General features: G+C 55.2%; 1 long non-coding RNA gene across 1 annotated transcript; it reads right to left on the bottom strand.

The window, feature by feature from the left end:
* Nucleotides 1–6,405: 6,405 nt before the first annotated feature.
* On the bottom strand, nt 6,406–9,188 carry LOC142070910 (uncharacterized). Its single transcript, XR_012666830.1, has 2 exons — nt 8,539–9,188; nt 6,406–6,648 (listed from the first exon to the last, which is right to left on the bottom strand). It is a non-coding gene; the product is annotated as an uncharacterized LOC142070910 (long non-coding RNA).
* Between the last annotated feature and the right edge of the window lie 1,962 nt (nt 9,189–11,150).

The raw sequence follows: 11,150 nt of genomic DNA, 5'->3' as shown, positions 1-11,150 counted from the left end.
GCCCCTGGAGCCCCCGCTTGGAAGCTAGAGAGAACGACAGTATCTGTTTGTGTCCAGGAACCTCACAAAGAATCCCTTTTATAATCATCACGACTGAATCCTGCTCCTTCCCGACTGTGAGAAACACTCAAAGGAAGATGCCGCTTCACTCGGCTGGACTACAGGAGCCTGTTGGCTTGTTGGCTGGATACCAACTAAGGGCGGAGCAACTGAGCTCTCAGGTGTATCTAATGAGAAGGACCTGGGGCTGGAAGACATCCCTGCGAATACCAAAACTCAGGATCCACCGAGGCTGGAACAGGAAAGCTTGGCGTGGCCGAGGATAAATAAGACGAATCAGAGAAAGGTTCTCCGGAGACTGAATGAGACTGAGTATGGTGGAGGAGTGGCACATGGTACGGACTGAGTGCTTTTCGCGCTGACCCACACAGAGGTGTTCACGGAGTCCTGCACAGGAGACTGCTGACATGGGCACAGGACGACCAGGCATCATGCGATGAGGGGGGAGATGAGCACTGGGTTACAGCTCTGCAATTACAGAGTAAATGGCTCCTGCTCAGTTGCACAACTCCACCCCACTTCCCAGTTGTGAGTCGGGTGGGAGGGGGTAAGGTCACATGTACGGGCTGTGCTGGAGTTCTCCTTCTTCCATCCGTGGGTGGTGCTGCGTCCGCCCATGAGAAGCATTCACATACGGCAGAACAGCACAAGAAGTAGGAAGTTGTGACTGGGGAATGTGGGAGAAATACAACTTAAGAACATCAGAACGGCCAGACTGGGTCAGACCAAAGGTCCATCTAGCCCAGGATCCTGTCTGCCAACGGTGGCCAGTGCCAGGTGCCCCAGAGGGAGTGAACAGAACAGGGAATCATCAAGTGATCCATCCCCTGTCACCCAATCCCAGCTTCTGCCAAACAGAGGCCAGGGACACCATCCCTGCCCATCCTGCCTAATAGCCATTGGTGGACCTCTCCCTCGTGAACTTACCTAGTTCTTTTTTGAACCCTGTTATAGTCTGGGTCTCCACAACATCCTCTGGCAAGGAGTTCCACAGGTTGACTGTGTGTCGTATGAAGAAATACTTCCTTTTGTTCGTTTTAAACCTGCTGCCTATACAAGATCATTGGGACCCCATTATGGCTCAAATAGCTCAGCTCTATATCACTGCTTGTGGTAGATGACCGTGGTGAGGGAGCATGGTAGCAGGTACTCAGAATGGATGGAGGTATACACACTTGCCTCTGCCGGGTAGATATTATACTCGGAACATAATCCCACTTTATCACAATTACTGCTTTGCATAGGGCCTGATCCTTCCAGTGCTTTCAGCTCGCCACTGATGCAAGCCGGAGTTCAGAATGCCGAGCAGCCTCCAGATTGTCTCTGGGCTGGTGTGGCGAAGTCCCACTGGGACTAGTCTACCTGGCAAGTAAAGCAAGCAGGAGGGAAAAGATAATACAGTGATTCTTTCGGCCTCTCCGGGTGGGGCCCACCTGGTCAATAGGTCAAGTCCTTCGAATCCGTCTCAGGAAGGATTGGGGCCTCCCTTGGTCAGACGGTCCTGTCCAGTTGCTGGATCAGAAAGAAGGCCCCAAGTCAGTTTAAATTCAGATTATTTGTCCAAAAGCCCTTTGTTTGTCTGTTGGTCTCTAGGGGCTCCAGTGTGGGCCTAGGGCGGAAGGGGCGGGGCTGAAGAGGGTCAGAGCCAGCCCCAGCCCACCCTGTAAGGTAAGTGCCCCCCCTCCTTCTCCTCCTCCCCCTCCCCCCCCAGGGTAGCAGCAGCAGCACCAGGCTCCAGGGGCTATTTAAAGGCCCAGGGCTCCCCTGCTTCTACTGCCCTGGTCCTTTAATTAGCTGCCGGAGCCCGGGAGAAGCGGTGGGCTCCAGCGGCTATTTAAAGGACCGGGGCGGCAGAGGCAGCTGGAGCCCCCGCTAGCCCAGGGCTCCGGCGGCTATTTAAAGGGCCTGGGTGGTAGCAGCAAGGGAGCCCTGGGCCCTTTAAATAGCCGCCGGAGCCCTGCAGCCGCTCCCCAGGGCTCCAGCACCAGGGCTCTGGAGGCAATTTAAAGGGCCTGGGGCTCCAGACACTGTCAAAGTGCCCGGATGGGGGGTGTTGCCATTTTGGGGCTGTCACGGAGTCCCTGGGCGATGCTCTGGAACTGCTCCCCATGAAGCCAGTCAGGACTCTGGGGCAGTCGCCTTTCTGTGAGCAGCCTGTCTTCAGGACACACAGCTCACACAGCTTCCACCTTCCTGGGTCTGACCTCAGAGCATTCAGCATCCTCTGCCCCTCCGTGCGCTTCCCACAGCGAGTCCACCCAGGCAGGCTCCTGGGGAAGCCAGAGGGTCCTGCCCCCCAACTTCGCAGTCAGACGTGACTCTCAGCCAGCCAGTAAAACAGAAGGTTTATTAGACGACAGGAACATGGTCTAAAACAGAGCTTGCAGGTGCAGAGAACGGGACCCCTCAGCTGGGTCCATTTTGGGGGGCAGTGAGCCAGACAACCACATCTGCACTTCACTCCATGTCCCAGACAGCCCCAAACTGAAACCCCCCTCCAGCCCCTCCTCCTCTGGGCTTTGTTCCTTTCCCGGGCCAGGTGGTCACCTGATTCCTTTGTTCTCCAACCCTTCAGCTCTCACCTTGCAGGGGGGAAGGGCCCAGGCCATCAGTTGCCAGGAAACAGGGTGTTGGCCATTCTCTGTGTCCAGACTCCTGCACACACCTGCCCTCTAGGGCTCTGCAATGATCATACACCCTTACTCCACCCCCTAGATACTTAAGAACTGCCTAGGGGAAACTGAGGCACCCCCACACTATTCAGAGGAAACATTAAGAACAGTCCCACTTCGTCACAGGGGCACCAATCCTGCAACACCTCGGGCTAACGTTCGAGGGCGCTGAGCATCCCCAGCTCCCCCTGACTGATATTCAGCCCCAACGTTCCTCTTCTTTATTTCCTCCTCTCGCCCTTTGGGTGTTCCCTGTTTACTGTGCTCAATAATCCCTTTCCTTCCTTGGGGTTTACACCCTTCAGATACGAGCAGCATTTCCTCATGCCCACCCACCCCACTTTAGACTTCCCTTAGCCCAGTTCTATGTATTGAACCACATTTCCAGTCTTTCCTCAGAGACCAGACCCCCTCCAGCCTCTGGATTAATTTTGTTCCTCTTCTCAGAGCTCCCTCCAATTCTTTACTATCTTTTGTTCAGGGGCTTATGCCTTCACCCACTTACTTCCCTGGTCCTTCTCGCATGAACAGAGAGCAACAATACCCAAAGTCCAAAGGTGCAAACAATTCGATGTTTATTGGGGCGAACTTCCAGCAAGCATGATTCCAGTTTCCTTCCTTCGTGTCCCCCTTCCCAGCTCTGACACCACAGAGCCTTACGCCTGTGCCCCTGTTCCCATTTCCCCCTTCGCAAAACATGATTCCAATTTCCCCACCTCCATTCCCTGTTCCCATTTCTCCCCCACACAGCCACCCACTTCCTGATTAACTGCAGACTATATAGTAAAACTTCAGTTCTGCTTAGCTATACCTTAACCAATCATTTGACTGAAATTTAATTAACCAATCCGAACATATTGTAACATGATTATTTAACCAATTATATCCCACCATCTTAATTAGTTTACACCCAGCAAAATTAATTATACAGCAGACAGAAACAATCACAGAACCAGACAGAGATGATACAGACAAACAATGGCAAAGTGGGAACTATAATGACAAAACAATAGAGAAGTGAGGATTTCACATTCCAGCTATTGATAAGTGAGTTCTTGCCAGACAGGATGCTCTCAAACTAAGTTTCCTTTTACATTTTCTAGGCACTTCCCTTTCTCTGAAGGCGATAGGACAGGATTGTATCCCTAACAGCCCAATAGCACCTTATTTCAATGTGACTAGTTTGTAATGTGAGGAGGTGACCGGTCGCTTCCCAGCTCATGGCTGCCTTTGCTGCTTAGCCAAAGATCTTAGCCTAAGCACTGGGCCTTAGACTGTCACAGTAGGAGAAGGCCCTTACACCGGCAGACAGTGACTTGGATTCTTTCTTTTATACCTCTATGACTAGCCAAGTGATAAGAACACATCTACATTCTTAGAGTATGGGCCTTTACGGACAGGCCTGAATATCTCTATCCTAACATCTTTCCAGTAATGAGGGGCTCTGGCCTGAACACAATATTCCACATACTGTGAGGTCGGGAGCTATCTTCTCCCTGTCCGGTGACACACAGCCCAGTATTGCATTCGTGCCTTCCTGCACTGCCAGCTCATGTTTGGCATACTCACCCGGAGGGAGCACCTGGGAGGCTGGAATCTTGAAAGAGCCCGAGGGCTGATAATGTTATCTAGAAGCTAGCAGCATGTTAGCCAGAAGCTCGCCTTTGAGAGGAAGGATGGTGCAGTGGTTAAGGGGGCCACTTGGGAGATCTAGGTCTAGTTTTCTGCTCTTCCCACAGATTTCCTTGGGCTTGGTCTGAACTACAGTTAGGTGGACGTAAGGCATCTTGCGTCAACCTAACTCTATCCGTATCTACACTACAGCGTTGTTCCCGCTGATGTCCGTCGCCCACTACACTGACCTAATACGCCCCTCCGCGAGAGGCATAGTGCTTAGGTCGATGTCATTAGGGTGACGCAACGTCTGTGTAGACGCTGCCTTACTTACATCGCCTCTTGGCTGTCAGCCCTGCACGGGGCTCTCAGTGGGAGCCCAGCCCAGCCCAGCCCCCCAGGGCTGACAGCCTGACCCACACATCCCTGGGCCGGGGGCTCCAGTGTCCCACAATGCCCCACACAGCTAAGTTGGTGGAAGTGCTCCTGGGGAGGACATGTACCACTGACAGGGGGACATAGTGTGGACATGAATCACCACAGTAATTACTGTGGTGGCTGTACATGGGCCTAACTTAGGTTGACTTAATTTCTTTACTGTGGACAAGGCCTTAGTCACTTTGTCTCTCTGGGCCCCAAGTTCCCATCTATACAGTGGGGATAATAGCACAGCCCTGCCCTCACAGGGATGTTGTGAAGATAAACAGACTAGCAATGCCAGAGTTGAGTGTTAGACCTCACTTTGCGTGGCCAGCCAGGCTTTGGAATTGCTGAGCAGCAAGAATTAGGAGATGGATTCTGGCCAGGTGCAATGGGAGGATGTATTAAAATCTAACAGTTTAGAAGGGAGCGTGCAAGCAACAATCAACAATGTGGCTTCCCAAGAGACTCCTAGTGCCCCAGAGGGGGCAAGGAGGCCCCGGCCTCCCTCCACATGTGGAATCCAAAATGACATAGGCCTTCTTTGCTGCAGCATCAAGGCTCAAGCTCTATTTGTCTTACGTACTTTTATGGCCCCCATTATTGGAGCATCTGAGCACTGCACACTCTTTAGCTGGCCATTTTCTAAAGTGGTAGATTTTTATCCTTCCTCCCAGTGCACACTCCTCACTAGATTTCTTAATTCCCCAGTCTGCTATCCTGAAATCTCATATCCTTGTGCTGCCCTGCTCCCTCCTCCAATTCCTTGCCGTTGCACATGGTCACTCTTTCTCAGCTAGTTCCCCTCTCATTCTCAAAGTCATTTCTCCCATGTCGATAAAAAACCAGTCCTGGGAACGGCTTTTCCTCTGGCTACGGTAACTACTTGCTGTGTCATTTTATTTTATGACTCCCACTGCTGACAAACGGGTACCCGTGCGACCCCCACGGAGCCTGCAAGCCCCAGACAAGTGACCAGGAAGCCAACAAACTCTGATATGATGATCTAGGGGCCATTAAGCCCTGTTCCTTCCAGCACAGTTAAAGGTGTACAATCTCTAATGAGCCCCGGGTTTTTAATTAGGGAGACTGTAGCTAAGTCAGCTATTTTCCCTTAACCTTTGTATGTCCATGTCTACCCTTGTGGCTGGTTGTATTTGTGTTGTTGCCTTCTGGGCAGCTTGCCCACGGGGCCTCATGTGAATAGAGTGCCTACAGGACATGCATACAGAGCTACACCCTCAGCAACCTCCTCTGGGACACCCTGGCCTAGGGCAGCGAGCTGGAAGGCTAGCCAGACCAGTTACCCCTGCAGAGCTGGGGAGCCGGAAATCACTGTTCTAGACACAGTGATTCCCAGGCTGCTTCCCCTTGCTACCAAGAGGCAAAAACAACGCTGAGCCACCACTAAAGAAATATTGTGTTTGAAAACTTCTCCTTTTGCCTGAAGCTCTGCTGGCAAAAGCAAAGCCAAGCCAGTGCTGCGGCTCGTGCCTGAAGCTTTAGTCTCCGGGCTCTTGTTGATGCTCCCATGAGATGTGCTGCTAACACCCTGTGCAAGAACTAAACTCGGAAGAGGGGATTAGTCGTGCAAGCTGCACATCACTGAATGGAATGAACAGGCTGAGTCAATCGGGCATTACATGTCTCCAGTCCTGGCCTTTATTTTCATTCAACCCCAAATCGACATTTCCGTGAAAGGTACAAAACAGTCATTGCGACATTACAAACAAAATTAGTTTTGCCTTTCGTACAGAATCTTTACAGGAGACCAGAAAATCGCCATTTTAGGAACAGCAGCTGCAGTTCCTGGATGCTGGAGCTTTGCAGACACAGCTCTTGGCACAATGATTGCATCCGGCTGGGCAACAGGAGCAACAGCCTGAAAAGATAAAAATCAAGACACGATTATTGGAGAGGCCAGACAACAAAAAATAAAAACAACCCTCCCCCGTAAGAGCTGAAGGAAGTTCAACATGGATGAGACAAGGAGCAAAACCATGCCGTGAACTGTACTTTATAAAATATTAAAACATCTCAGTGGTACTGTTAATACATATTCCTCGCAGAGGCCACATAAAAGTCAAGACTGGACAGTCCTGAGTCCTTTCCCACCTTGATATAGGTCAGAATCCTTTATCTGACCCAAGGGTTTTGTTAAGAACACTCAGCGTACGAACAAGAAACAACTGGTTGGTGTGACGAAGTGGGACTGTTCTTAATGTTTCCTCTGAATAGTTGGGGGGGTGCCTCAGTTTCCCCTAGGCAGTTCTTAAGTATCTAGGGGGTGGAGTAAGGGTGTATGATCATTGCAGAGCCCTAGAGGGCAGGTGTGTGCAGGAGTCTGGACACAGAGAATGGCCAACACCCTGTTTCCTGGCAACTGATGGCCTGGGCCCTTCCCCCCCTGCAAGGTGAGAGCTGAAGGGTTGGAGAACAAAGGAATCAGGTGACCACCTGGCCCGGGAAAGGAACAAAGCCCAGAGGAGGAGGGGCTGGAGGGGGGTTTTCAGTTTGGGGCTGGCTGGGACATGGAGTGAAGTGCAGACGTGGTTGTCTGGCTCACTGCCCCCCAGAATGGACCCAGCTGAGGGGTCCCGTTCTCTGCACCTGCAAGCTCTGTTTTAGACCATGTTCCTGTCGTCTAATAAACCTTCTGTTTTACTGGCTGGCTGAGAGTCACGTCTGACTGCGGAGTTGGGGTGCAGGACCCTCTGGCTTCCCCAGGAGCCCCGCCTGAGCGGACTCGCTGGGGGAAGCGCACGGAGGGGCCGAGGAGGCTGAATGCTCCGAGGTCAGACCCAGGAAGGTGGAAGCTGTGTGAGCTGCGTGTCCTGAAGACAGGCTGCTCACAGAAAGGCGACTGCCCCAGAGTCCTGACTGGCTTCATGGGGAGCAGTTCCAGAGCATCGCCCAGGGACTCCGTGACAGTTGGCGTTGGAAAGAACAGAAGAAGTTTTTAGGAATTATTCTTCGGGAAAGGACACCGATTCCACCTTTCAGGCCCACACTTGGAAAGTAAGTATACAGTTTAACAACAGACGCCCTGCTTCAGCAAAGCACCTGCTTATTGTCAAGCATAGGCTTAAATCCATCCCCAGTCAGCAAAGCACTTGCGGCCTGATCCCAAGATCCCACCGAAATGAGAGGCAAGACTCACCTTCCCTTTGACGGGCTTTGCAGCAGGCCCACAAAGCACAGCCCTAACTCCCCCAGGCTACAACTTGAGCAGACGCTTAATGGTTCTGCTACATCGGGGCCAGAAATTCCAGCTTCTGTTCTCCAGGCTCCACGCTGCTGCAGGGAGCCAGTGACAAACCCTCGTTCGTCGCAGGCTCAGACAGGCGGGCAACTCGCTTGTGGAGGAAACATTTTTAAGGGGGGGGGGGGATACTCACTCTTTTTGCAAGAGGTGCACCTGCAATTTGTGCACTGGCAGGAGTCAGCGCAGGTACACGAGCCACCTGGTGGACAAAGGGGGGGGGGAATGAGCATCACGGCTGGACTAAAACCGAGAGGACGATCAGCGGCAAGGGGAGAATTTTGTCCCCAGCATGGCAAAAGAAGCCCGGGCCATCTGAGCCGGGGAGCTCGGTTTGCAGGCTCCCGCCGCAGAGATTTCACAGAGCCGGAGCCGTCCCGGGCGCAGGGATCGTTCCCCTTCCCCGGCAAGGGGGGGGCTGTTTCCCAGCGAGGGGGGAGCAGCCCCCGAAGGCCCCGCAGCAGCTCGGAGCAGGGTCCGTGCGGCTCCGCCGCGGGACGAGTCACTCACCGGCCGCGCAAGGGCAGTCCTGGGGATCCATCGCTCTCCGGCTTGCGGCGGTCGCTGCTCAGCCAGGCGGAGGGGAGGAGACGAGGCTTGGAGCGGAGCTGCCCGACGCCTCCCATTTATCCCGGCGGAGGCGTGGGAGCGAGCGCAAAACCCCCGCCCCGCCGCCCTGCACACGGGCCCCGAAGCAGCGAGCAGAGCCGGGGGCTGCGGCCGGCTCCTATCGCCGCCCAGAGCCGCGCTGCGTGACTGCACAAGGCCCGGGGCGCCCCGCACAGCGCCGCGCGCAGAGCCCCCGGAGCGCATTGCGTGGGGCTAGCCCCGCACACAGCAGGGCGCCGTGTGCAAACGTCCCTCCCCCCCCCACACACACAGCGTTGCCTGGTGCTGTCCCCGCACAGACCCGGGCGCGGAGTGGAAACGCCCGAGTCCCGAGTGCAAGACACAGCCCCGGGCGCCGAGTGCAGCCCGCTCTCCCCGAGCGCATTGCAGGGCGCTGTCCCCTGCCGGGCCCCGGCGCGGAGCGCAAAAGCCGCCGCAGTGCGGGACACGGTGCGATTCCCGCACAGACCCACCCCAGGGCGCTGAGAGCAACCCCCGCCCCGAGTGCGGGACACGGTGCGATTCCCGCACAGACCCACCCCAGGGCGCTGAGAGCAACCCCCTCCCCCACCACCGCCCCGAGTGCGGGGCACGGTGCGAATCCCCCACAGACCCTCCCCAGGGCTCTGAGAGCAACCCCCGCCCCCACCCCCGCCCCGAGTGCGGGACACGGTGCGATTCCCGCACAGACCCACCCCAGGGCGCTGAGAGCAACCCCGCCCCCACCCCCGCCCCGAGTGCGGGACACGGTGCGATTCCCGCACAGACCCACCCCAGGGCGCTGAGAGCAACCCCCGCCCCCCCGCCGCCCCGAGTGCGGGGCACGGTGCGATTCCCGCACAGACCCTCCCCAGGGCGCTGAGAGCAACCCCCGCCCCCCCCCCGCCCCGAGTGAGGGGCAGGGTGCGTTTCCCGCACAGACCCTCCCCAGGGCGCTGAGAGCAACCCCGCCCCCACCCCCACCCCCGCCCCGAGTGCGGGACAGGGTGCGATTCCCGCACAGACCCACCCCAGGGTGCTGAGAGCAACCCCCGCCCCCACCCCCGCCCCGAGTGCGGGACAGGGTGCGATTCCCGCACAGACCCACCCCAGGGCGCTGAGAGCAACCCCCGCCTGCACCCCCGCCCCGAGTGCGGGACACGGTGCGATTCCCGCACAGACCCCAGGGCAGTGAGTGCAACGCGTATCCTTAATGTGATGGTTATTTTATTTCCCTCATCGGGACCATGGCACTAGAGGGCCTGGGGGGCAGGCTCTGATCAGGGCCAGCTCTAGGGTTCCCACAGGTGCTGGGAATAGGGGTGCTTGGGGGGCTGCCACCCCCCCTGGCTTGAAGTGGTTTCAATCCTATGCAGGGTTTACAGGGCATTCGATGGCTCTCAGCCCCCCTGATTTCGTGCTGGCCGAAGCTGTGTCTGCGGTAGGAAATGGGCCCCTTTGGGATCCCCTCACCTGGCCTGCCTACGGGCTGTAACACAGCCCAGGATCTCCACAGGACTGTGCTCTGTGGGCCGGTGTCACCCTGGCCCGAGCCCTGCACCCTGCAAGCTGGGGGTGCCAGGAGGAGAATCGCGTGGCCACACACATTTAGGGCCCCTGTACGCCACAGGGTGGTAACAATGGGAAAATGCCAGTGGCAGCAGGGATCAGGGGTTTTCACCATCGCGTCATCTCTCGCTCCAGCAGGGTGACGTGGAGGGTGGTGAAAACACCAGGGTCCCGTTTACACTACAACTCCCAGTGGTGCCTCTCTGGTGGTGAATTATGGCTACCAGGCCTGCTCGTGTGCAATCAAGTGCCCTCCCCCTTCACTGTGGCACTATGAGGAAAAGGGCGCAAAACCACAGATCTTCTTTGGCCACCGACCCAATTGGTTGAAACTCATCAGCCATTAACTCAGAAGCAAATCCACACATTTCCTGTCACGCATTTACCCCAGTTCTCAGAAATTGCAAAAAGAACTATCCAAGGTGTCAGAGCAGCAGCCGTGTCAGTCTGTATCCGCAAAAAGAACAGGAGGACTTGTGGCACCTTAGAGACAAACCAATTTATTTCAGCACAAGCTTTGGTGAGTATCCGATGAAGTGAGCTGTATCTCACAAAAGCTTGTGCTCAAATAAATTTGTTAGTCTCTAAGATGCCACAAGTCCTCCTGTTCTTTCTACAAGGTGTGGTAAACCCAGGACAAACAGCTACATAGCGCGGGGGGGGGGAGGGGGGAGTAATCAGGAGGGGAGGGAAGAAAGAAAGAAAGAAAGAAAAGCTGGTTCTGTGGATGAAGGGAAAGCAGTGGATGTATTGTATCTTGACTTTAGCAAAGCTTTTGACACGATCTCCCACAGTATTCTTGTCAGCAAGTTAAAGAAGTACGGGCTGGATGAATGCACTATAAGGAGGGTAGAAAGTTGGCTAGATTGTCAGGCTCAACGGGTAGTGATGAATGGCTCCATGTCTAGTTGGCAGCCGGTGTCAAGTGGAGTGCCCCAGGGGTCGGTCCTGGGGCCGGTTTTGTT

The sequence above is a fragment of the Caretta caretta genome, chromosome 2 (assembly GCF_965140235.1).
Source record: "Caretta caretta isolate rCarCar2 chromosome 2, rCarCar1.hap1, whole genome shotgun sequence".
NCBI lineage: Eukaryota > Metazoa > Chordata > Testudines > Cheloniidae > Caretta > Caretta caretta.
The sequence above is the reverse complement of the archived record's forward strand: the minus strand, read 5'-3'. Positions and strand labels throughout refer to the sequence as shown.